This window comes from Coenobita brevimanus, chromosome 9 (genome assembly GCF_032717465.1).
Source record: "Coenobita brevimanus isolate Jiangsu-jjx chromosome 9, ASM3271746v2, whole genome shotgun sequence".
NCBI lineage: Eukaryota > Metazoa > Arthropoda > Malacostraca > Decapoda > Coenobitidae > Coenobita > Coenobita brevimanus.
Genome location: NC_136962.1, coordinates 2811207 through 2837254, shown reverse-complemented (window position 1 = coordinate 2837254; position 26048 = coordinate 2811207). Strand labels below are relative to the sequence as shown.

General features: G+C 42.6%; 1 pseudogene; it reads left to right on the top strand.

Moving 5' to 3' along the window:
• Positions 1-26048, top strand: part of LOC145409841 (uncharacterized) — a 63997-nt pseudogene that overhangs the window by 21490 nt on the left and 16459 nt on the right.

Below are 26048 nucleotides of genomic sequence, written 5' to 3'. Positions count from 1 at the left end.
TAAGGCAAAGCAGCGTTGCCAATGACTTACCTCTAGAGAGCTTGGGCGACCCTATGACGCGCCCAAAAATCACACAAATCGGCCTATAAGTTTTTTTCTGACGAATATTTTTGTGCCTAAACCACGCGATTCGCGTGACTGTGCAAGACCTAGTGCAAGGCGACGTCACGCGAATCGCATGACTGTGTCTGGGAGGGTTAATACTTTCCACAATCCTTGTCTATCCACCCTGTCATATGCTTTCTCCAAATCCATGAAAACCGCATACAACTTCTTTCCCGTCTCTAGAAACTTTTCCACTAAAGATCTAAGAATGAATATCTGATCTACACAACCTCTTCCCTTCCTAAAGCCTCCCTGTTCTTCTCCAACTAATTCCTCTGTTCTTTCCCTAACTCTGTCTATAAGCATCCTACCATACACTTTTCCTATTATACTAAGAAGACAAATGCCCCTATGATTACCACACACTTCTTTTTCCCCTTTTCCTTTGTACAAGGGAATAATTATACCTGACTTCCAATCCTCTGGGACTGTACCTTCCTCCCAGGCCAATCTGCACATCTTCCACACCCATTCTACTACTATCTCTCCCCCATGCTTCAGCATTTCACCACACACTCCATCAATTCCTGGGGTTCTTCCCTGCTTCCTCCCTTATAAATTGGTACCACATTGGCCCTCTTCCATTCCCCAGGCACTTTCCCTTCTTCCAGAGAACACACAATTAAATCGTAAATCTTATCCACCAACTCCGTTCTTTCTTTACCCCTGCACAATTATTGACTCTATACAGGGGTTTTATCCACCCCTGTGTGGAGTACAACTCTCATGTGTGGGGAGGCTCCCCACATACAGCTTTTCTCAATAGGGTGGAGTCAGAGGCTTTTCGTTTCATTAACTCTCCTCCTCTTACTGACTCCCTTCAACCTCTGTCTCTTTGCCGCACTGTTGCATCTTTATCTCTTATTATCACTACTTCAGTTGTCACTGCTCCTCTGAACTGTCTGCTTGCATTCCTCCACTTCTACGACGGGCGCATAGCACCCGTCTAGCAGTTAGGCCTAACTCTCATCCCTTTTCTGTGCAACTCTCTAATGCAAGAGTTAACCATTACTCCCAGTCCTTCATTTATACAACAGGTCAGCTCTGGAACTGTCTCCCTCTGTCTGTATTTCCTACTTCCAATGATCTCCATGGTTTCAAACGTAGTGTGCCCAGGCATCTCGAAATGATCGGATCTTGAATTTGGCTTTCTCTTGTATTTTGTTTTTCTCTTGGAAGAAAATTTTGCAGGCCTGCAGCCTTTGGTTCCTTCTTCCTCACATAAAAAAAAAAAAAAAAAAAAGTTGTTCTCTGCATTCTTTCAGTACCCAGGCAGAGATTCCATCTGGTCCTGGGGCTTTCCTTACATCTTGAGTTTCCAGTAATTTATACACTTCCTGCACCTCCACTTTTATATCTTTCATCACTGGAACATTTCTAATCACTCCCTCCCCTTCCACAAGCTCCTTTTCTTTAGTGAAAACTGACTGGAAACGTTTGTTCATTATTTCAGCTTGCATTGCTGCATCCTTAAAGACCTCTCCATCTACTTTCAGCTTGGTGATTCCTTCCTTTTGTTTCAGTTTGCCATTGACAAATCTATAAAACAGTTTGGGTTCATCCTTGCATTTGTCAATTATACCTTTTTCAAAATTCCTTTCTTCTTCCCTATGTATTCTTGTGTATTCGTTTCCTGTTCTTTTATATTCTTCCTTTGTTCTGTCATTACCTCTCTTTCTCCAATTGTTCCACGCCTTATCTCTCTCTTTTTTGGCTATCATACACCTTCTATTAAACCACTCCTTTTTCCTGTTTTCTTTCCCTCTTACTCTTGGTACAAATTTTTCCACTCCCAAATTATAGAGGTCTAGAAAGATATCCCACTTCCTCTGTATCTCCCTTGTTTCTCTGAATTTTCTCCAATCCGCATTTTCAAAAAAGTTTCTCAAGCCTGTAAAATTTGCTTTGCCAAAGTTGTATCTTCCCTGTCTATGAAGCTCGTCTCTTGGCTCGACGTTTCCTATTAACATCTGGAACTCAATGACCACGTGATCACTTTTTCCCAAAGGACAGAGATATTCCAATGATTCTATTACATCGGGTTCTTTGGTGAACAGTAAATCTAACCTTGCTGGTGTGTCCTCACCTCGAAACCGTGTCTCTTCTTTGACCCATTGCGTCATCACATTATTCATTATTATATTTAATAACATAGTGCCCCACGAATCCTCGCCGCCTCCCGAGTACCATTCCTCCCAGTTCACCTCTTTACAATTAAAGTCACCCACCAAAATTATATTATTGCTTTTCTCAATTATTTTTTGCAAGTAGCTAGCCATATCTGACAACATCTCATGGTATTCGTCATCCTTCCATGCTCTCGTTTTTGGGGGAACATACACTACCGCCATATCTCCTTAACATTCTCTCCAGTTTCTAATTTCATATATATCACTTCAGCCCTGCCTTCTCCCATTTCCACAGTATCTACATTTATGTTGTTCTTCACTGCTATCATCACTCCTCCTCCCTTTTTTTCTTTCCTGTCTTTTCTCCACAGTTTGTATTTACCATCTCCCAAATGAACATCAATATCTTCTCTTAATTTGGTCTCTACAAGACACATGACATCAGGTTCATGTTCTCTCAAGAAATCATTAATTTCGATCCTTGTCGATATGAAACCATCAACATTAGTATATATCACCTTCAAATTATTTTTGACATTGTTAGTACCCTCTTCTCTCCTACTCTCTGTCCGTACGACTTCTTCAACTTCTGATCTTTCACAACCATCCCCCCTAGTTTCCTTCACTTCTATTTCCTTAAATACCATTTCCTTACTTTCATATCCAATACTCTCCAAAAAAAAGTATTACGTTCTTCCTCTGTCCTCTTATCATTTTTTTCCTTTACTTCTTCCTTTAATGATTTTAAAACTTCTCTTTCTTCTTCATTCAGATCTTTTCTTATTATAATATTTTCCATCCCCGCCTTTTTGCTTAATTTCCAGGTCACTTTAAGTATCTCATTTATTACACTTTCTGATGTAAACTTGACTCTCATTGATCTTGTTTCCCCTTTCTTATAAGACCCTATCCTCCTTACTTCCTCAGTTTCTTTTACCCACTTGTCTCCTTCGGGGTCAATCTTGCCTAATATTCCTCTCACCATGTTCGTGTCTCTCTCGAGTCTTGCGAACCTAACCTTTTCTTCCTCTTCCCTGTTTCCAAATACTACCACACATCTGTTCCTTTCTACAGTTTCTCTCACTATTTTCTCTTTTTTCTTCAGTATTTTCACTACATTTTCTTCCATTTCTTTCTTGTTCATTTCCCTTTCTTCCTGGATGATCTCTCTTAAGCTGACCACTTCTTTCTGTTCTTCTTCTACGTGTGCCCACTTTGCCTTATGTTCTTCTAGTACATTACTCACCTTCTCCGTTTTATTAGTACTCTCTTCAAGTTTCCTCCTCAATTCAACATTTTCCCTCTTCAAATTCCTAATCTCTTCATTGGCTGTTTCGTTGGACTGGATTAGACTCTGTATGGTGGTTTCCGTATTTCCTGATACATCCTTTATCACTAGATTCTCTACTTTTTTTTCGAGTTCACTAATCCTCATAATTAATGTTTTCACCAGGTCCATGACATTAGTATTAGCATCAAAACCTTGAAATTCCATTCCCTCATTGTTTACATTCTCGGCCATGTTTAATGTAAAGTACCTAAACAGCTGTTACCGAATAAGCCACAAACATTCATGTATACTATTGCCAACAAATCTTTACATTTCTGGTAGTCTACTAACTTTCATTATTTTAAATTTAAAGAAAGACCCTAGGAGACAGGACAGACAAAATTCCTGAAACTACTCAAGGTTAGGAGCGATGCCTGGGACGACCGCTCTCTCCGGCTGTGTGTGTGTGTGTATGTGTGTTCCTTCCAAAAAAAATGATACAAAATAACAAAGGGCCTAAGTTGTGGCAGGTGGGGGTGCCCGTCATCCACCCACTTAGTGCAGTGGTACTCTGTTTTTTAGGGTAGCTGTACATCGAGTGGCAAGGCAAATGATTTCGTGTAAACCAGGAAATCATTTACAAAGCTGGATGGTAACCTTATAACCAACTAACACTTGTTCCCTACGTGACAGCAGGTGGGTTGGCGGAGGGTTAGTACCCCTCCCGGGAAAACAACTAACTAAAAATATGAGCAAAAGCCTCGGATCAGGATAGACCAAAAGATGACGATTAAGGACCGAACAAAGGACACGATACGGATGGTGACGTGGAATGTAAGGGGTGCAAATGATGAGGTGAAAGAGAGAGAGATTGTTCAGGTGCTTGAGGGTGCGAAAGTGGATGTATGTGGAGTAACTGAAAATAAATGGAGAGGTGAGAGTATGAGAGAATGGGAGTATGGATGGGGAATATTTGCAGGAGTAGGTGAGAATGGGAGGGCAAAAGAAGGAGTGTGTATTGTTGTGAGCAACAGATGGAAGGAGAATATAAGAGAGTATGGATCAGTTGGCTCAAGGATTGTGTGGGTAAGATTGAAAGTTGGAATACAAATGTGGGCGATTGTGTGCGTGTTTGCGCCAACACAAGATCGTGCAAGCAGAGTGAAAGAAGAGTTCTGGACAAATGTGGAAGTGTGCATGGAAGAGTTTGAAAGGAATGAGAGAGTGTTTTTGATTGATGATATGAATGGTAAAGTAGGGAACGTGAAGGTGGATGGAGTAGTTGGTGAGTGGGGTGTGCCTGCTGAGATAGATGAGAATGGCAGTGCATTAGTGGACATTTGTGCTGGAAGGGGGTTGGTGATAGCCAATACCCTCTTCAGTAACAAAATGATCCACAGGTATACATGGTGATTGATGAGAAGGGTGGATGGTGAACTGAATGAAAGGAAGGCAATGATTGATTATGTGTGTGTGGATGAAAGGATGCGAAGGTGTGTAATGGATGCAAGAGCATATAGAGGTTGGGGGAGTGGACTTTCTGACCACCACCAAGTGGTGGTCAAAACTATGGTCCAAGTAAAATGGAGAAATAGAAGAAGGAAAGGACGGGAGGAAGGAGTAGGTGCAAGGAGAGTGGAAAGGTTACAAGAGGATGAGAAAAAGGCAGAATATAAGGGAGAAGTGGAGGAGTGATTGGGTAAATATGGATTGGAGCAGATGGGGGACGTGGAAGGTGTGTGCAAGATATTTACGGAAGAAATCTGTGCAGCATGTGAGGTGGTGTGTGGGGTGAAGAGAAGGCGGAAGGGGGTGCAAGGAACAGCATGGTGGAATGAAGAGGTGAGACAGGCTGTGGCACAAAAGAAGAAAGCATATAATGAATGGATGAGAAATAGGGGTGTGTAAGAATTTGAGAGATGGAAGAGAGAGTTACATGTTGAGAAGAAGAGACAGGTGAAAAGAGAGAGTAAGAGGAGGGTGGATGAGGAATTTGGAAGGAATTTGAGGGTAACGTGGAAGGACTGTAAGAAAATATTCTGGAAAGAGGTAGAGTTAGACAAAGTGGCAGTGATGTTATTGGAGAGTGAAAGATAGAAACGGTAGATTACTAGTGGAGAAGGGAGAAAAAGTGAGCAGATGGAGAGAACACTGTAATGAAGCGTTGAACACAGAGAATGAAAGTAATGCGAGTATAAGTGGCTAGGGAAGGGCTGGGAGAAGGAGGGATGTGAGAAGACAGGAAGGAATCAGTTGGATGGAAGTTGTAGAAGCAATGAAGAAAGTCAAAATGGGGAAAGCCCCAGGAATTGGTGGAGTGTGTGAAGAAATGCTGAACCATGGGGGAGAGATAGTAGTAGAATGGATGTGGAAGGTGTGCAGGTTGACCTGGGAGGAAGGTAGAGTCCCGGAGGATTGGAAGTCAGGTGTAATTATTCCCTTGTACAAATGAAAATGGGAAAAAGAAGTACGTGGTAATCATAGGGGCATTTGTCTTCTTAGTGTAATAGGAAAAGTATATGATAGGATACTTATTCACAGAGGGAAATAATAGAGGAATTGGTTGGAGAAGAACAGGGAGGTTTTAGGAAGGGAAGAGGTTGTGTAGATCAGATATTCATTCTTAGATCTTTAGTGGAAAAGTTTCTAGAGAAGGGAAAGAAGTTGTATGCGGATTTCATGGATTTGGAGGAAGCATACGACAGGGTGGATAGACGAGGATTGTGGAAGGTATTAAGAATATATGGAGTAGATGGCAAGTTGTTGAGTGTGGTGAAAAGTATGTGGGAGGAGACTAAGGCTGCACTGTGTGTAGATAGTGAGTGAACTGGGTGAATTTTTCTATTTGAAGATTGGGCTGAAGCAGGGATGTGTCATGTCTCCATGGTTGTTCAATCTGTACATGGATGGGGTTATAAAAGAGATACAAGGTAGGGCAGTGGATGTTGGAGTGGCCCTAATGAGAGAGGGCGGTGTTTGGAAACTCCCTGTACTGTTGTTTGCAGATGATACTGTGTTGTTAAGTGAAGATGAAGGGGAGCTGCAAGGCTTGGTGGATGGGTTTGGGAGAGTGTGTAAGAAACGGAATCTAAAGGTGAATGTAGGGAAGAGTAAAGTGATGGTCTTTGAGAGAAGGGAGGTCACTGAATGTACAGTGAGGTTGGATGATGAGGAAATGGAAAATGTGAGTATGTTTAAGTACTTGGGTAGTGTGATGAGTAAAGATGGAAGTTTGGAAGGTGAAGTGCTTGATAGGGTACAACAAGGAAGAAAGGTTGCTGGTTCCTTGAAATCAGTGGTAAGAAACAGGGAAGTGAGCAAGGAAGTGAAAAAGTTACTACATGACAGTATTGCGATACCAACTCTAACATAAGGAAGTGAAGCTTGGACATTGTTGGAGGGACATGAGTCAAGAGTGAGAGCAGTGGAAATGAGTTATTTGAGAGGAGCATGTGGAGTCACATGGAGAGACAGACTGACAAATGAGGATGTGAAGGAGCATTGTGGTGTGGATGTGGATGTGATATAAATAATAAAAAAATAATTTGGTTTTACGCCAGGTATCCCCGAAGGGCTAAGGCGTTGCCTCTGGGTAGAGGACTTTTGGATTGGAGCATGTAGCATTTTATGACCGGATGCCCTTCCTGATGTCTACCAATGACCCTTGGGTGGATTCGATCCTCCGACCCTTTGGCCAGAGTGAAGCGCTCTAACCCACTGAGCCACGGCTGCAGTGGTTTGAGAGTGCGAGACTGACGAGGAGAGTGTATGTGAGTGAGGTGGAGGGGGAGAGAGGGAGGGGAAGGCCAAGGATGAGATGGAGGGATGGAGTGGAGAGGTATATGAGGGAGGGGAGTGTGAGCTGGGAGCAGGGCAGTGAAATGGCGGGGGACATGGCGACGTGGAGATGATTTGTTTGTGGCCACCCTGTATGGGATTAAGTTGTCTGGCAATAGATAGACAGATTGCCTATGTCAAAATCTTTTCCTGTTAGTATTTCCTCCTACTGTAACCTCCAGTCTGAACGCAGCGTGTCCAGGCATCTCAAAATGAACGGATCTTGAATTTCTCTCTCTCTCTCTCTCTCTCTCTCTCTCTCTCTCTCTCTCTCTCTCTCAGTATTTATTGCATGTTTTTTTTTTTTCACCCATCTGATTTATTTCTGACACACACACACACACACGCAGCCGGAGAGAGAGGTCGTCCCAGGCATCGCTCCTAACCTTGAGTAGTTTCAGGAATTTTGTCTGTCCTGTCTCCTAGGGTCTTTCTTTAAATTTAAAATAATGAAAGTTGGTAGACTACCAAAAATGTAAAGATTTGTTGGCAATAGTATACATGAATGTTTGTGGCTTATTCGGTAACAGCTGTTTAGGTACTTTACATTAAACATGGCCGAGAATGTAAACAATGAGGGAATGGAATTTCAAGGTTTTGATGCTAATACTAATGTCATGGACCTGGTGAAAACATTAATTATGAGGATTAGTGAACTCGAAAAAAAAGTAGAGAATCTAGTGATAAAGGATGTATCAGGAAATACGGAAACCACCATACAGAGTCTAATCCAGTCCAACGAAACAGCCAATGAAGAGATTAAGAATTTGAAGAGGGAGAATGTTGAACTGAGGAGGAAACTTGAAGAGAGTACTAATAAAACGGAGAAGGTGAGTAATGTACTAGAAGAACATAAGGCAAAGTGGGCACACGTAGAAGAAGAACAGAAAGAAGTGGTCAGCTTAAGAGAGATCATCCAGGAAGAAAGGGAAATGAACAAGAAAGAAATGGAAGAAAATGTAGTGAAAATACTGAAGAAAAAAGAGAAAATAGTGAGAGAAACTGTAGAAAGGAACAGATGTGTGGTAGTATTTGGAAACAGGGAAGAGGAAGAAAAGGTTAGGTTCGCAAGACTCGAGAAAGACACGAACATGGTGAGAGGAATATTAGGCAAGATTGACCCCGAAGGAGACAAGTGGGTAAAAGAAATTGAGGAAGTAAGGAGGATAGGGTCTTATAAGAAAGGGGAAACAAGATCAATGAGAGTCAAGTTTACATCAGAAAGTGTAATAAATGAGATACTTAAAGTGACCTGGAAATTAAGCAAAAAGGCGGGGATGGAAAATATTATAATAAGAAAAGATCTGAATGAAGAAGAAAGAGAAGTTTTAAAATCATTAAAGGAAGAAGTAAAGGAAAAAAATGATAAGAGGACAGAGGAAGAACGTAATACTTTTTTTTGGAGAGTATTGGATATGAAAGTAAGGAAATGGTATTTAAGGAAATAGAAGTGAAGGAAACTAGGGGGGATGGTTGTGAAAGATCAGAAGTTGAAGAAGTGGTACGGACAGAGAGTAGGAGAGAAGAGGGTATTAATAATGTCAAAAATAATTTGAAGGTGATATATACTAATGTTGATGGTTTCATATCGACAAGGATCGAAATTAATGATTTCTTGAGAGAACATGAACCTGATGTCATGTGTCTTGTAGAGATCAAATTAAGAGAAGATATTGATGTTCATTTGGGAGATGGTAAATACAAACTGTGGAGAAAAGACAGGAAAGAAAAAAAGGGAGGAGGAGTGATGATAGCAGTGAAGAACAACATAAATGTAGATACTGTGGAAATGGGAGAAGGCAGGGCTGAAGTGATATATATGAAATTAGAAACTGGAGAGAATGTTAAGAGAGATATGGCGGTAGTGTATGTTCCCCCAAAGACGAGAGCATGGAAGGATGATGAATACCATGAGATGTTGTCAGATATGGCTAGCTACTTGCAAAAAATAATTGAGAAAAGCAATAATATAATTTTGGTGGGTGACTTTAATTGTAAAGAGGTGAACTGGGAGGAATGGTACTCGGGAGGCGGCGAGGATTCGTGGGGTACTATGTTATTAAATATAATAATGAATAATGTGATGACACAGTGGGTCAAAGAAGAGACACGGTTTCGAGGTGAGGACACACCAGCAAGGTTAGATTTACTGTTCACCAAAGAACCCGATGTAATAGAATCATTGGAATATCTCTGTCCTTTGGGAAAAAGTGATCACGTGGTCATTGAGTTCCAGATGTTAATAGGAAACGTCGAGCCAAGAGACGAGCTTCATTGACAGGGAAGATACAACTTTGGCAAAGCAAATTTTACAGGATTGAGAAACTTTTGAAAATGCGGATTGGAGAAAATTCAGAGAAACAAGAGAGATACAGAGGAAGTGGGATATCTTTCTAGACCTCTATAATTTGGGAGTGGAAAAATTTGTACCAAGAGTAAGAGGGAAAGAAAACAGGAAAAAGGAGTGGTTTAATAGAAGGTGTATGATAGCCAAAAAAGAGAGAGATAAGGCGTGGAACAATTGGAGAAAGAGAGGTAACGACAGAACAAAGGAAGAATATAAAAGAACAAGAAACGAATACACAAGAATACGTAGGGAAGAAGAAAGGAATTTTGAAAAAGGTATAATTGACAAATGCAAGGATGAACCCAAACTGTTTTATAGATTTGTTAATGGCAAACTGAAACAAAAGGAAGGAATCACCAAGCTGAAAGTAGATGGAGAGGTCTTTAAGGATGCGGCAATGCAAGCAGAAATAATGAACAAACGTTTCCAGTCAGTTTTCACTAAAGAAAAGGAGCTTGTGGAAGGGGAGGGAGTGGTTAGAAATGTTCCGGTGATGAAAGATATAAAAGTGGAGGTGCAGGAAGTGTATAAATTACTGGAAACTCAAGATGTAAGGAAAGCCCCGGACCTGATGGAATTTCTAATTGGGTACTGAAGGAATGCAGAGAACAACTGGCGGATAAAATTCACAGCTTAATTGTATGCTCACTGGAAGAGGGGAAAGTGCCAAAAGAATGGAAGAGGGCAAATGTGGTACCAATTTACAAGGGAGGAAACAGGGAAGAACCCCTGAATTATAGACCAGTGTCTCTAACCAGCATGGTCGCAAAATTGTGTGAGAGAATCCTGAAAGACAGATGGATAAAATATCTGGAAGAGATGAATATTTTGGCTGAATGTCAGTTTGGATTCAGAAGTGGAAGGTCATGTGTTTCAAACTTGTTGAGCTTTTACTCAAGAGCGATTGATGTGGTACAGGAGAGAGATGGTTGGGTGGATTGTGTGTACTTAGACTTAGAGAAGGCCTTTGACAAGGTACCTCATAAGAGACTAATGTGGAAACTAGAATATATAGGAGGACTAAAGGGGAAACTTCTGGAATGGATGAGAGACTTTTTGAGAGACAGACAAATGAGGACAGTAATAAAGGAAAAGATGTCTGGATGGAGGGAAGTAACAAGTGGAGTCCCTCAAGGCTCAGTGTTGGCGCCAGTAATGTTCCTGATTTACGTAAATGATATGGTAGATGGAGTGAACAGTTATGCGAGTCTGTTTGCTGGTGATGTAAAGATCTTGAGGAAGATAGAGGTTGAGGAGGATTGTAAAATACTGCAGGAGGATTTGGATAGGATACACAATTGGAGCCGGACGTGGGAAATGAAATTTAATGTAAAGAAATGTAAAATATTGGAAATGGGTAAAAGTACCAGGAGACCATCACTGAATTATTTTTTGGGTAATGAATTAATCACAAAAAGGAGAGAAGAGAAAGATTTGGGAGTGCTGGTCCAAGATAGTTTGTCACCAGAAAAGCACATTAACAAGATAGTTGGAGAGACTTATAAGCTCTTGACTAACATAAGAGTAGCATTTCATTATATGGATGAGGAAATGATGAAAAAATTGATAGTGGCCATGATCCGCCCCAGGTTAGAATATGCAGCGGTAGTGTGGTGCCCACACAAAAAGAAAGATATAAACAAGATTGAGAGAATACAAAGAACAGCAACCAAGATGGTCCCCAGTCTGATAGACCTGTCATACAGAGAGAGGCTGGAAAAACTGGATTTGCCTTCGTTAGAGGAAAGGAGAAAGAGGGGAGACATGATTGCGGTGTTCAGGACCATGGTGGGAGTAGATAAAATTGACAAAGAAGATCTGTTTGTATGGGATAAGAGAGCAACAAGAGGACATGGAATGAAATTGAAAAAGTCAAGCTGCTTGAAGGATATCAAGAAATATAGCTTTCCTTACAGAAGTATAGACTTATGGAATTGCCTGGACAAAGAGATCGTTCAGTCTAAAAACTTAAACGAGTTTAAAGTTAAATTCGACTTACTGAGAAACAGCGACGGAAACCCACGAGCATAGTACATTCCGTGTATATCACAATTAGGTATATTCTTAAATATTTGAAATGACTTAGACAAAGAGGTGGTGCATGAGAAAAACATTCATGTGTGTAAAGGTAGACTTGATAAATGTGGATATGGAGACAGGACAACACGAGCATTGCTCAATTCCTGTATACTACAAATAGGTAAATACAAATAGGTAAATACACACACACACACACACACACACACACACACACACACACACACTTCCCTCTTTATCTATGTGTGTAATAAACATTCATTTAAACCACACTTTCTTCTCAGGAATGTGTTGCAAAGCCAGAAAACAAAGACGAGGAAAAAGAAGACAAGGAGAAAGAAACAGAGGAGGAAGAAGATGAAGAAAAGACTGAAGAAGAGGAGAGGAAGAAAGAAAATGAGGAGGAGGGAAGGAAGGAAGAGACCAAGGCAAGAAAACTAGACTTGCCCAGACCGACGCGCATGAATCGTACCGTGAGCATGTGTGAGAGTGGGACCAACTTCAGGCTGAAAGGACCAACATGTTCCTGGCCCCGGGGCATCCTGAAACACCGAGCCAGGTGAGAGAGAGAGAGAGAGAGAGAGAGAGGGAGGGGTACATTATCGTAATCAGCAGTGAGGGAAAAAGGGAAGGAAGGAGGATTGTGAGGTGCATTGTCCTAATCCACAGTGCGAAAGAGAGAGAGAGAGAGAAACTTAGAGAGGGAGGGAGGGAGGATTGTGGGGTACATTATCCTAATCCATAGTGAGAGAGGGAGAGAGAGAGAGAGAGAGAGAGAGAGGGTGGGGGATTGTGTGGTAAATTATCTTATCAACAATGAGAGGGAGGGAGAAAGGGAGAAAGAAAGAGGAGGTAGGGAGGGGGAGAGAGAGGGGGGGAATGTGGGGTACATTGTCTTAACCCTTTGAGTTTCCGATGTCGCAATTTTGCATCATCATAAATCCAGCTGTTGAGATTCTGATGACTCGAATTTGAGTCATACAAAACATTTTTTTTCTTTTTCTTTTTTTTCATGTTTTCCATCTCCTATGTTGGTTTGTTCTTCATACACTATTCTGTTTATCCTTTTCCAATTGTACAGTGATGAATACATCAGATGTGCATAATAAATAGGTTTTTACCATGAACAATCTTGGTATTAACAGCATGGATACTTGCCAGCATGACAGCAAGGGCATTCGCTTTTGTCTGTGATAACTAACATAAATTGCCATAACCTATATATCAATAGAATGGGAACTTACTGTACATTGACATGGTGCCATCATGTTTCATGTAACTCTATTACTTTTTTTTCACAAATTTTTTTCTACGTTAGGGTGTGCGATTTTTCCATTTCAGCTGACTTCTACTCGTCCTGTTGGCCTTTTAGCTATCATATTTACCTTTTTCAGCCATATGCAGTTGGACAAGAGGCCTATTAAGACATAAAGTAACTTGATGGTGGGATGAAGGTGTAGAAGCTGCAGTTAAGGAGAAAAGAAGGCTTTTCCGAGAGTGGAAGAAGGGTGGTGGTAACAAGGAGGAATACTTGGCTGCTAAGTGTGGGGCTAGGAAAGAGGTATACAGGGCAAAGTCTGAGTCACAGAGACTTTTACTTGATAACCTAAATCATGGAGAAAGGAAAAATATGATATTTAAGGTGGTAAATCAAATGAAGAGGGATAATCAGGATATTATAGGTGAGCAGTGTGTGAAGAATGATGAAGGAAGGGTAGTGGTGAACAGTGAGGATATTAAAGACGCATGGAGAGGGCATTATAGCCAGTTGTTGAATGAGGAGTTTGACTGGGACAGGGAAGGTTTGGAGCCAGCAGATCCAGTGTCTGGCCCTTGGCCTGATTGATGCTACTACTGTGAGTGAGGCAATAGGCAGGATGAAGGTGGGGAAGGCAGCAGGTGTGTTTGGGCTGACTGCCGAAATGTTCAAGACCTTAGGAGATATAGGGGTGAGGTTAGTCACTGACCTGATAAATATAATTACAGTAGGCTCGCACAGTGCACGAGAGATTGGGCGGTCCATGACCTCGCATACTGGAAATACATAATCTTATGGGAATAATTACATATGGGCGGTACCCCCTCATACCTGGACATTTTTGGCCCTTAGAGACATAATAAAGGTCGTATGTTTCAGACAATGTACTAAAGCTATAGCTACAGTAACAAAAATATGGGTAGTCACCTTAACAACATTAGACAACAGGCCTGATGACCTTAAATAACAGGGGTTCCAAGGCGCGGCAACACTTACAGCACCGCACTCCCAACCACACCTCCCACGCACCAACACTTCCCTCCACAGACCCCTCTTGAGCACCTTCCCCAGGAGCGTCAAAGTCACTCACTTCGGCCATAAACCCTTCAAAGGCCAATGCTGACACTTCTGACATTGCATCTTCATCCTCAACAGTATAATGCCCGGGAATTTCTGCGTATCAACATGACGACACGTGACGCGCTGTGTGAGGAGTGGTCGCGCACTAGTAGAAAATGGCATTTTTGAGCCACTCCTTGCCTCTGCCTCGTGTTCTGTTCGGTAAACTCGCGCATTCAAGGGATTTTGGTTATGATTTTTGGTCACTCGCGCACAGTGCGAATCGCGCACTGTGATGACGCGCACTGTGCGAACCTATCTATCTATCTATAAACCTAGGCTGCTTCCCCCAAGGAAAGGGAGGTAGCCGAGACAGGACGACACACTCCTCATTTACTCATCCATTCAAACACATTCATTCGCATCTTAGCCCCAAAGGAGAGAACGGACAGATCCTCACCGCACCACACCACACAAGGGTCAACTGCGCAATGCAGTCAGTGACATCTGCAGCAGGGCCCGACAGCAGAGCTGGTTTACCCCTGCCACATCATAACAGACTCATCCCCTTACCCGCACCTGACATGAAATAGCTGATCAGACCAAATGCAGGAGAATATCCCCTCAGGACTGCATCATCACTTATTCATTCACAATTTCTCTCCATTTATTTCTGTCACGCACAGCCACTCTTCCTTACTCAACAGACATCCCTCTCGCATCCAGTGCTTTCTTCACACTGTCCATCCATCCTATTCGTGGTCTTCCTCTCAGCCTTACACCTCTCACATCAGATCTAGTTATCTTTTTCACCAGTCGCTCATTATCCATTCTCTCCATATGCCCAAACCATCGCAACACCCTCTGCTCAACTCTACCAGCCATCTCCCGAACAACTCCAGTTCTCCTTCGCACTTCATCATTCCGCACTCAATCCATACGCGTCACTCCACACATACCATACTCCTCAGATACCTCATCTCCATTACATTCAAACTTTTCCTCTCTGCTACACCCATATTCCATGTTTCAGCCCCATATAATGCAGTCGGTACCACAGCACCCTCATACAGCCTTCTCTTTACATCCATTCTAAGCGAACGACATCTAAACACTTTTTTCATTCCTCCCAGCACCTTTCCTACTTCATTTATTCTAAACTTCACTTCTGCATCTATTCTTCCATCCACAGCAACATGTGACCCTAGATATTTAAAACACTCTACCTCCTCAAGCAACTCACCGTTCAAAACTATATTCATCCCCCTACCATCTACCAACCTCATACATTTCATCACTTTACTCTTATTCTCATTTACTTTCAATTTCCTCCTTTCACACACCCTTCCAGACTCCTCTACCAACTGTCTCAATCTCTCCTCTGAATCAGCCACCAGTGCAGTATCATCTGCAAACAGCAGCTGCTTCAGGTTCCACTCTCCACCATCAACATTCACCAGACTCAGACCTCCACCTAAAACTCTTGCATTCACCACCCTTACAACACCATCCATGTAAATATTAAACAACCAAGGCGACATCACACATCCCTGTTGCAGCCCTACTCTTACAGGAAACCAATCACTCACAGCATTTCCCACTCTTACACACGCTCTACTATTTACATAAAAACTTTTCACCCCTTTTAGTAACTTACCATCAAGTCCATACAATCTTAAACAGTCCACAAAGCCCCCCCTATCAATTCTATCATACACTTTCTCTAAATCCATAAATGCCCAAAACACATTCTTGCCTTTCGCTAAATACTTTTCACACACTTGTCTCACTGCAAACACCTGATCCACGCATCCCCTCCCTCTCCTAAAGCCACACTGCTCATCACCAATCACTCCCTCTGTACCATCTCTAACTCTCGTAATTAACACTCTACCATACACCTTACCTACAACGCTCAACAGACTTATACCCCTGAAGCTAGTACATTCATACTTATCACCCTTGCCTGTATACAACGGGACCACACAAGCACTTGCCCAGTCAACTGGCACCATACCTTTCACAAAGCACACATTCTACAATCTTACTAACCAGTCAACAATAGTCACTCCACCACCCTTCAGGCATTCCACAGCACACCCATCCATACCTGCAGCTTTCCCTGTTTTCATCTCCTTTACTGCCTTCTCCACTTCCTCCTTTGTGATCATTCAACTCTCCCAACACATTTATTCTTTGCACCCTTCCATCCGCCACAATCTCAGCCACCCTTTCCTCCTCTACATATAACAATCTTTCAAAATACTCTGCCCATCTCTTCCTTACTGCATCCATCTCAATTAACATCCTTCCATCCTCTGCTTTTACTCGTTCTTCCTTCCCAGACTCTCCCTTTCACACCCTTTTCACCTCCTCCCAAAACATTTTTTTATTCTGTTGAAAATTCTCTGTCAGCCGCCTACCCCACCACTCATCTGCTGCCACTTTAGCATCATGCACAGCCCTACTCGCCCTATTCCTCTTTTCCTTATACCTCTCATGTGACATCTCATCCTTCCTCTGCAGCCACATCTTTCACTGCGTTCCACTCATCTTTCAATTTCTCCTGATACTCTATCTTTTTCTCTCTTTTATCCAACTCACTCACTTTCAAAACCTCCCTGCCACACCTAACCCTCCTAGCTCTCACCCATCTCTTACCTACTCTTAACTTTCCCTCCACTAGGTAGTGGTCAGACATACCTCCACCCTCCCCTCTCAGAACTCTCACATCCAACAATCTTCCTATTACATTCCTAGACACAACCACATAGTCCATCAAAGCTCTATCAACAACCCTTCCACCCTCCTGTCTCACCCATGTATACTTATAAATATCTTTCTTCTCAAACAGCGTATTTCCAATCACCATCTCTCGCTTAACACACATCGCTGTCATTCGCTCCCCATTTTCATTTCTTCCAGGCACACCATGCATACCAACTACACCTTCAACTGCTACATTTCCCACTCTAGCATTCACACCTTCAACTGCTACATTTCCCACTCTAGCATTCAGATCTCCCATCATTACCACATTCACACTCGCTCCAAAACTCTGCAGACACTCATCAACATCATTCCAGAAAGACTCCCTCTCTTCTTCATCCCTTTCACTACCAGGCCCATATGCACTCACAAACACCCACAACACGTTCAAATTTCGCTTTCACCCACATCAGTCTCGATGACACCTCCTTCCATTCAATCACACACTGCTGTACTTCCGGACTCTCTAACAAGGCCACATCTTCTCTTGCCCTTCCTCTATCAACACCTGACAATCTTCCATTCACACTTCCAAACATAGACTCACCCTTCCCTTTCATCTTCGTTTCCCTCAAAGCTAACACATCCAACTTTCTTCTCACAAACATTCTCCCAATCTCCTCCCTTTTAGCCTCAATCGTACTACATCCACGCACATTCATAGACCCAATCTTCAGGGTACGGGGATAACTCAATCCCCCATCCCTTTCTCTGGCCTGTCTCTTTTTAGGAACTAAAAAACAGAGGAGGGGGTCCCTAGTTCCCTCACCCTGTCCCTTTTAGTCGCCTTTTACGACATGCAGGGAATACGGTGGCAGTATTCTTCCTAACACAACCTGGCCGCAGAGTAGTAGTACCACACCATAGTGCAGCCAGATTGTGTCCCCCCCGCCACAGGGGAATTGTGCGAACCTACTGTATTTATAAGTGTGTTGTCCCAGATGATTGGCTGAAGAGTGTAACTGTAAATGTGTATAAAGGGAACGGTGATGTCCTGTAAAGAGGAAATTATAGAGGTATAAAGCTTTTAGATCAGATAATGAAGGTAATGGTTAGAGAAAGAGTGAATAATGATAAGATGCAGGTATGATTAGAGAAAGAGTGAATAATATAAGATGCAGTTTGGGTTTATGCCAGGTAGGGGGACCACTGATGCCATATTCATTGTTCGACAGCTTCAGGAAAAATATATTGGTAAGAAAAGGGATCTGTATTTTGTTTTTGTTGATTTGGAAAAGGTCTTTGACAGAGTCCCTAGAGAGGTGGTGAAGTGGGCAGTGAGAAAGCTTGGCTTGGAAAAGTGGCTGGTTAGGGTGGTTATGGCTATGTATGTGGGTGCTTACCCAGGAAAGAGTGAATGATGATTTGAGTGATGAGTTTTCTGTGAATGTTGGTGTGCATCAAGGATCAGTTTTGAGTCCCATGTTGTTTATCATGGTACTTGAAGCCCTCTCACGTGGCTTCAGAAACGGACTCCCGTGGGAGATGTTGTATGCTGATGATTTGGTGTTGATTGCAGAGATTGAAAGGGAGGCAGAGGATAGATTTAGGAAGTGGAGAGATGGTATGGGGCACAAGGGCTTAAGAGTAAAGGGCACAAGGGCTTCAAGGTAAATGCAGATAAAACAAAAGTGATGATATCTAGGGTTGGTGGCAGTACTGTCAGAGACGAGAGAGAGTGGCCATGTGCAGTTTGCCACAAGGGCGTGGGAAGTAATTCCATCTTGTGCGGTGTTTGTGATAAATGGGTGCATAAGAGATGTAGTAGTATCAGAGGTAGACTGCAAGATAATGCTGATTTTATGTGTACAGCGTGTCGGGGAGAGCAGATGGAGATTGTCAGGCGTGAAAGGATTGAACTTGCTGGTGAATCTCTTGAGTGTGTGGAAGAGTTTTGTTATTTGGGAGACATGTTGTGTGCTGGAGATGTGGCTGGAGCTAGCTCTGTGGCTAGGGTGAGAAGTGGATGGAAGAAGTTCAGGGAGCTCTTGCCTCTTCTGACATTTAGAGGACTCTCCCTACGTGCTAAGGGATCTTTGTATGCAGCATGTGTTAGGAGTGTCATGCTGTATGGTAGTGAGACCTGGGCAGTAAAGGAGGAGGATATTTGCGGGCTCAGACGTACAGAAATGACAATGATTAGGTGGATGTGTAGTGCGTCCCTGCGTGCAAGGTCTGGGGGGGCTGGGTTTACGATGGAAGAGTTGAGAGGTAGGATGGGACTGCAGTGTATTGGTGTTGTGATCAGAAGAGGTAGATTGAGATGGTTTGGGCATTTGGAGAGGATGGGGGATGATAATTGGGTGAGGAAGGTGAGAAATGTTAATATTGGGGGTTGGGCTATGAGGGGTAGACCGAGAAAGATGTGGGACGAGGTCATTAAGTGTGATCTCAGGGTTAAGGGACTGAACAGGGAGGCTGCAATAGATCGTGCATCATGGAGAGACGCCATTCGGTAACCAAGGCCAACGCATGCAAACATGTTGGAGCCTTTAAAAACGAAATGAAATGAACCATACTACGATAAAGAGCAGGTATTCAGCTTTAAAATGGTACCACATTCATTAGTCTGTTTATCTATCTATTGCCAGACGCCTCAATCCCATTTGGGATGGCCACAAACAAATCGCCTCCACGTCGCCCTGTCCCCTGCCATTTCACTGCCCTGCTCCCAACTCATACCCCCCTCTCTCATATACAGTAGAACCTCTTTGGTCCGGACCCCTTTAATCCGGATTTCTGTTAATTCGGACAAATTTTAAAAATAATAAGCTCCAAAAATATGTTGAAAGTAATTCTAAAATAATTTTTAGTATCGGCGCGGAAAGCGATTGCCATTCGTTTAGTCTCGGATCACGCTAGGTCACAACATGGGCGCCTGTTTAAACACACGCTAGCATTCGTTCCATCAACTAGTTCACCAACCATTTATATTTTTACGCTGTATTTCAAAAGTTAATCCTCCTTACCATGCCCCTTAATGCAAGTGTAGCTTCTGCAATGAATAAAAGTGTTAAAAGGAGGAGTTTACTTACACAAAAATGGGTCAGAATATTCTGCAGTGTTTAGTGATTACTGTAGGTTATTTTTTGTACTTAAATGTGCTTTACTTGTACATCAAACATTAGCTTCTTGCCCATATGGGCGTTATCAATATTCCAAAGATGATAATGTATTTTTTGCCTACATAAGTTTTGTTTTTATTCCAAATATTACAGTTAATTAATTAATTTATTTTTTTGCCTACATGGGCCTTAGTCACTTACTACAATTTAAAATGTAGGCTAGTTTCTTGTCATGGCCCTACCTGTAAATTGTGCAATACAAAACTATCGTACATGATTAGTTTGGTTATTTTAGTATCCTTTCATCTTTTGCAGTTACGTAGGGTTGACATATGCCACATATGTTAATAATTAACAATCATACCATATGTAGATAGTTTTTGGTATGAACTGGAGATTACCCTGATGGTCTGGACAATCTGCTAATTCGGACAACCCTTCCCCCCATATAGTCCGAATGAGAGAGGTTCTACTGTACCTCTCCACCCCATCCCTCCATCTCATCCTCGGCCTCCCCCTCCCTCTTCCCCCCTCCACCTCACTCACATACACTCTCTTCGTCAGTCTTTCACCCTCCATCCTCTCCACATGGCCAAACCACCTCAGTGTGTTCCTCATAATGCTTCCTATCACATCCACATCCACACCACAACGCTTCTTTATATCCTCATTCGTCAGCCTGTCTCTCCATGTGACTCCACAGGCTCCTGTTAAATAACTCATTTCCACTGCTCTCACTCTTGACTTGTGTCCTTCCAACAACGTCCAAGCTTCACTTCCATACATCATTTGGTATCACAATACTGTCATGTAGTAACTTTTTCACTTCCATGCTCACTTCCCTGTTTCTTATCACTGCTTTCAGAGAACCAGCAACCTTTCTTCCCTGCTTCCATGCTCACTTCCCTGTTTCTTATCACTGCTTTCAAAGAACCAGCAACCTTTCTTCCCTGCTGTACCCTTTCAAGCACTTCACCCTCCAAACCTCCATCCTTACTCATCACACTACCCAAGTACTTAAACATACTCACATTTTCCAATTCCTCACCATCCAACCTCGCTGTACGTTCACTGACGTCGCCTTTCTCAAAGACCATCACTTTATTCTTCCCTACATTCACCTTTAGATTCCGTTTCTTACACACTCTCCCAAACTCATCCACCAAACCTTGCAGCTCCCCTTCGTCTTCATTCAACAACACAGTATCATCTGCAAACAACAGTACAGGGAGTTGCCAAACGCTATCCTCTTTCACCAGGGCCACTCCAACATCAACTACCCTACCTTGTACCTCTTTTATTACCCCATCCATGTACAGATTGAACAACCATGGAGACATGACACATCCCTGTTTCAACCCAACCCCCAAAGAGAAAAATTCACTTAGTTCACCATCCACACGCACTGCAGCCTTAGCACCATCATACATAGTCTTCACAGCATTCAACAACTTCCCATCTACTCCATATATTCTTAATACTTTCCACAATCCTTGTCTAACCACCCTGTCATATGCTTTCTCCAAATCCATGAAAGCCGCATACAACTTCTTTCCCTTCTCTAGAAACTTTTCCACTAAAGATCGAAGAATGAATATCTGATCTACACAACCTCTTCCCTTCCACAAGCCTCCCTGTTCTTCTCCAACTAATTCCTCTGTTCTTTCTCTAACTCTGTCAATAAGTATCCTACCATACACTTTTCCTATTATACTAAGAAGACAAATGCCCCTATGATTACCACACACTTCTTTTTCCCCTTTTCCTTTGTACAAGGGAATAATTATACCTGACTTCCGATCCTTCTGGACTGTACCTTCCTCCCAGGCCAATCTGCACATCTTCCACATCCATTCTACTACTATCTCTCCCCCATACTTCAGAGTTTCACTACACACTCCGTCGATTCCTGGGGCTTTCCCCAATTTAACTTTCTTTATTGCTTCCACAACTTCTATCCTATTGATTTCTTCCTGTCTTCTCACCTCCCTCCTTCTCCCAGCCATTCCCCAGCCACTCATACTCACATTACATTCATTAGTCTACCATAAAAAGTTAGTGTGCAGTAGCCGATCAAGTACAAATATCGCTGCATGACGGCGCGCTCTGTGTGCGCCCAGGTGAATCTGGCACAATCAGCAGAGGGCTGAAAATCTCAAAAGGTTAATCAGCAATGAGAGAGAGAGAGAGAATGGTAGGGTACATTACCTTTGTCAATAGTGAGAGAGAAAGGGGGAGAGAGAGAGAGAGAGATGGACAATTGTGATGTACATATGAGAGGGAGAGAAAAAATGTTAATGTGGCTCCATTCCTTCACATTATATCCACCTTAAAGAATTAATTTAGTCATCCTTAGGCCTAGAACTACAGTGTATAGATGGAGGACGACAATTGGGTGTGGAAGATGTGCGCATGTTGAGGGTGGGGTTACGAAAGGCAGACCAAAAAATACCTGGTATGGAGTCATAGAATATGGTCTCAGGGGTAAGGCACTGAATAGGGAGGCTGCCAGAGATCAGGCAGTGTGGAGAACTGCCATTAGGCGACCAAGGCCAATGTATGCAAGTAAGTTGGAGCCTTTATAAATCATCTGTCTATCTATAGCTCAATGCCCTGATCATACAGTACAATAACCTACACACTTTAACTTAGCCTTCTTTTTCATCCTTTTGCTGCTTATTGCACATAGCTTAGTGACAGAAAGAGAGAATGCTGTGTCTCTACATCCGTCTCATAGCACCACCTAATGACTACTCTCCTTTGGGGGAAGGCGTGGCTGAATCACTAGAGAGCTGGCCTGCAGCCCTTAGGTTCGAATCCCAGCTGGGGCAGGGAACAGTGTAAGGATTTGAATTTCTTAGCACTTTACTGATCTACTAGAAGACCCACCAACGTGTCGTAAAAACACACCCGCTAATACCAATATGAGGCAGCCCTGGCATAATGGACGGTGAGTGTTAGCACTGAAGTGGTGACATGTGGAGGTGTATCGCATGTAGGAGGACTACTGGGCTTTGGGAATGGGCTATGAAGTCTATGCCCAGAGTCAGACACATTAAAAAAAAAAAAAAAAAAAAAAATGCCATCTCTTCATCATGTATGCTGCAGAGTAACAGTAGATTAAGGTGACCAGATTTGTTGGAGCTAAAAGGGCGACACTGTCACGTGTGTATGCGTATGTGTATATATATATATATATATTGTTACGGAACAGAGAAAGATAACGTACACTTTAAGTGAGAATACTAAGAGTCACTACTGTCCCGTAAAGTTCCAGGTTCAAAACAAAAGAGTTAGGTAAAATTACAAGTTAAAGTTTAATGCTCAAACTAACAACAAAACATTCAGGACTCATAAGGATAATGTAATGGCAAAAACAGTAAGGATAATGTAATGGCAAAAACAGGTTAAATATATGGTTAACTGCAATAGCCTCTATTAACACGAAGTTAGCAATAGTAAATTTAACTAAGTCAGCCCTGATAAAATGAGATACCAGATAATACTCAGTGAATGCCAGATAAATTATTACAGATACAAACTATTATCAAAAATGACTGATATAAAACTCTACATTAATCACAAAGACCTCACTAAGCCTAAGAATTAACCTTATGCTACACAGTACAAGAAAAAATGCAACAACAGTTATACTCAAATTACACACAGCTGCTAGATGTTTGGAGATTTCTTGAGCACTCACAATAATAATAACTGTACAGGGGAGGACAGAGATGTGAACAAAATGAGGAGCAGATCTAAGTGGCAATGATGCAGAGACTGAGCTCATTATATAGGGGCCGGCAGAGCTTGATACAACTTGTAAGAAGGACGCGCAAATGAAGCCATGGGGACAAATAGCTGAAAATCCAGCTCTGAATAACAGAGAGAACGACTTACTCTACTATAACGGTAGAAGGGGGGGACTGAGGCAGAACATGCTCGTGATCAAACATGCAGCATGCTGTGTGTTAAAATTACACAAAGGATGATGAAATCATAGGCTATGTAACACCTCCCCACAAAGAAAAAAGAAATTTACAAAGGAAATTTCTTATTACTCTAAAACAATCTGTATATGGCATTACAGAACATGCAAAAGTCTTTCCTAATGTTACAAAACATGAGATCTCCCTAGCACGTTCAGTCATAGGTACTTGCCAGTATCCCTTTAACAAATCAAACTTACTTATGTACCTAGCCTTTCCGATCTTGTCTATGCAATCTTCCACACGAGGGAGAGGGTAAGTGTCTGTTTTGGTTATCTGATTAACACGTCTGTAGTCGATGCAAAGCCTCTGTGACCCACCTGGCTTAGGGACTAGAGTGACAGGAGAACTCCACTCGCTCTGACAGGGCTCAATCATCTTGTGGTCCAACAGGTAGCCAAGCTCCTTCTGGATGAGAGGAACTTTCACTGGGTTCACACGGTAAGGAGGCAATTTAATTGGCTTTGCGTCTCCAACATCGACATCATGCATCAACACAGTGGTTCTTCCTGGAGTAGCACGGAACACTTGCGGGTACTCCTGCAGTAATGCCGAAAACTCCTGCCTTTCCTTGGGAGGTAGATGAGAAAGCTTAGTCTGGAGATCATTCATGATATCAGGATTCTTCCCCAAACTATCACTCAGGCCCATACTGCATGGGAGAGCTTCACTTGCAGACTCGGGTGGAACAGCTACAGTGCAGACTGGATTATTTTCGTCCCGCCTGTGATATAACTTTAGCATGTTGATGTGACATAGTTGCTTGCTCTTTCTACGATCTGGTGTGGCGATGACATAGTTGACATCACTGAGTTTCTTCTCCACGAAATAAGGGCCACTAAACTTGGCTTGAAGAGGTTGCCCATGAACTGGTAGCAGAATCAAAACCTGATCTCCTGGCTGAAAGTGGCGTAACCTGGACTTCTTATCATACCAAGTCTTCATCTTCTCCTGAGCAGCTCCTAAATTCTCTCTCGCCAGCTGTAAAGCAGTGGACAGCCGTTCTTTGAACTTCATCACATACTCCAGCAGGTTGACGTCATCTTCCTCCGACAGCCAGCATTCCTTGAGTAACTTAAGGGGTCCTCTTACTTCATGGCCAAACAGTAGTTCAAAAGGTGAGAAGCCCAGTGATTCATTTGGAGATTCTCTTGCGGCAAACACAACGAATGGAAGACCTTTATCCCAGTCTTTCTGATGTTCCAAACAGTATTTCTTGAGCATCGATTTGAGTGTTTGATGATATCTCTCCAACGCTCCTTGGGTCTGGGGATGGTAAGCTGAAGACGTGATCTGGGTGATGCCCAACTCTTTCAGAGACTGCTTGAAAACGTTTGACATGAAATTACTTCCCGGTCTGACTGTACCTCCTTGGGCAGACCAAACTTTGTGAAGAACCCTAGCATTTCCTTAACCACGTTCTTTGCTGAGATGTTTCTAAGTGGAATGGCTTCAGGATAACGAGTAGCCATATCAATCATGGTCAACACATAAGAAAATCCTGAAGAAGTCTTAGGAAGAGGGCCCACAATATCCACCAACACACGGGTGAAAGGCGCCTCAAAAGGAGGAATGGGAACTAGAGGTGCAACCTTTTCGGTCTGATTACACTTCCCCACAACTTGACAGGTGTGACAAGACTTACAATACCAGGAAACATCCCTGAAGATACCTGGCCTGTAGAAGTGTTTCAAAATGCGTGCCACAGTCTTCCTCACTCCAAGGTGTCCTGCCAAACTGGAATCATGAGCCACTCTAATGATATCCTGCCTACAAACACAAGGGATGACAACTTGATGTACAACCTCCCATTCACAGTCGGCTGATGCTGTTGGGGGTCTCCACTTCCTCGTAAGTACTCCTGACTTTACATAATAACAAGTAGAAGCACCAGCTGACTCTTCTTCACTGTAAGCAGAGTTAGCTAGACCTTTCAACTCAGGGTCAGCAACCTGCAACTCAACCAACTCTTGACGAGACAAATTATCAACACTACGGGGTACTGCCTCATCTGGTGAGTGGTCCAAATTAGCAAGAAAAGTGTCAGCTAGGATAACATCATCATCATCATTATCCTCTAAATCACCAGTAACTTTAGACTTAGCCCTAGTGACAGCACATGCAGGGAACACATCAGGGACATCACAATCCTGGGACACAGCCACTGGCTCACTAGACAACTG